We start from the raw sequence: 2,119 nt of genomic DNA, 5'->3' as shown, positions 1-2,119 counted from the left end.
TCAATTGCATTACTCTTGTTGTAGTATTAATATTTTAGTGAAATTAAAAGATTTTTATATCATTAACAAATAAAATATTGCCAAAATACTATTTCATATTTATCTCATAATTTTGTGTGATTTTTATACGTTCGTAATTATTAATACAATAGTAACATAGCCATATAATGTACATATTATATGCATACATCAAATGTTATGGTGGAAATTAAGGTAAACTGAGAGACAAAATTCTGAGCACTATTAATTTATTAGTAAGGCTAGTAAATACCAATAAAGAGGGGTTGTATTAATAAATAAATTTGGAAGCCATTGAGTGAGAGAGAGAGAGAGAGAGAGAGAGACTTTAGTATAGTATTTAAAGGACTTAAGGTAAAAATGGTGTGGAGCAAATTACCTTTCACGACTGTAAGGTACTGGTTGGCAAGGTCCCACACAGGAAATCAATTTAGGAAGAAATAGGTATCAATGCACTATATTCTCTTCTTCCTCCCTCTTCTTCAGTTCATAATTAGGACCAAATTCTATTCCCACATATTAACCTCCTTGGAAACTTAATGGCATTTCAACAATCACAAAACAATGGAACCGATGCCAGTAGGGAACAAAGATCTTAACAGGCAGGCTACATGCCAATGAAACTTGTTTTGAATATTTCCAAGGTCTAGAAAACTCAGTACTATTTCATGATTATGGAAAGGAACTAATTTATTGAAAATTCAGGATTCCAAAAAAGATGTGTATTACCACTGAAACCTCCCTTAGGAAAGGTTATGTCTTAAAAAAGTGACAGCAACATTTTAATCCATCTCTCAGGCCCTCTTTAACTTTATCATTATAAAGAGTGAAGATAAAAAGTGTCAAAAATGGAGTTACCACTGAAGTTATCAGGGATATCATCTTGTTATATTCAGCTGCCTGGGTCTGCTTGGGCTATACATAAAGAAACAAGCAGTTGCCATAGCCTATCACCACCACAGTGAAATGGAAGGCACAAGTGGAGAAGGCCTTTTTCTGGCCAGAGGCAGAAAGGATCTTTAAAATGGTAGAGTACATATGCATAGGAGATGACAGTAGGAAGTGAAGAACCAAAAAGAATAACAATGGCCATTAAGAAGAGAATAAACTCTAGGAAAACTGTGTACTCTCAGGAAAGCTTGAGCAATACACCTCTCTCACAGAAGAAATGGTTCACATGAGTTGATCTGCAGAAGGAGAGTTGAAAAGTTTCATAGATTAGCCAGATTTCAAAAAGAAACCCAAACACCCAAGACAAAATCACCACCCAGAGACAAACTTGACTGTTCATGATAACATTATATCTCAGGGGGTTACAAACTGCTACATAATGATTTACTGCCATTACTCCAAGTATTACAAATTCTGTAGTCCCTAAAGAGAGAAATACAAAAAGTTGAGTGACACAAACTGAAAAAGACATGATTAGTATTTTAGGCATTAATAAGCCCCCCAACATTGGAGGAAAGATAATTAAAGTCATCATCATGTCCAGGAGAGACAGATTACCAAGGAAGAAATACATGGGAGAATGTAATCGGTGGTCAGCACAGACAATGACAATGATGATCACATTTCCCATTAAAGTTACAAAGAAGGAGAAGAAGAAAATGGCAAAGAGTGTGTGAAGGAACTCTGGAGAACCAGAAAGCCTTCAATATAAAATTTGGTGAGTCCAAAGGGATTTCCTACCATTCAGTCATCTGTTCCTTTTAAGAGCTAGAAGATAAAAGAGAGTTAACACTATCAATCAGAAGTCCTAACTCCCAAAGGTAGATTCCAAAAAGATTTAGAATCTGATATATCCCCTTGTTCATAGGATACATTTCAAAATCATCTCAAATTTGTAGTATCAGAACTAAATTAATGTATGTTGTTCTGATGACCACAACTAAATGCCAATGAAAGAATATACCTTCTTAGATATGAATAAAAAGCAGTGATCTAGTATAGGAATCACATAAGTCCATGGAAATGCTTATATCTCTTTTTAGCTTCACTTTACTATTTCATGATGACTAGATGACCATTGTTGACTTAAATCCTGACCACAGGTTATTCATTATCATTTTTATTTCTTTCCATAAAGCTATTCCATTTC

The 2,119-nt window shown here is 34.4% G+C and overlaps 1 pseudogene; it reads right to left on the bottom strand.

Moving 5' to 3' along the window:
* Positions 1-771: 771 nt before the first annotated feature.
* LOC127538577 (olfactory receptor 9A4-like) lies at positions 772-1,713 on the bottom strand (annotated as a pseudogene).
* Positions 1,714-2,119: the final 406 nt, after the last annotated feature.

Source organism: Antechinus flavipes, chromosome 5 (assembly GCF_016432865.1).
Source record: "Antechinus flavipes isolate AdamAnt ecotype Samford, QLD, Australia chromosome 5, AdamAnt_v2, whole genome shotgun sequence".
NCBI lineage: Eukaryota > Metazoa > Chordata > Mammalia > Dasyuromorphia > Dasyuridae > Antechinus > Antechinus flavipes.
Note: the sequence above shows the minus strand (reverse complement) of the source record. Positions and strands in the feature narration are given on the sequence as shown.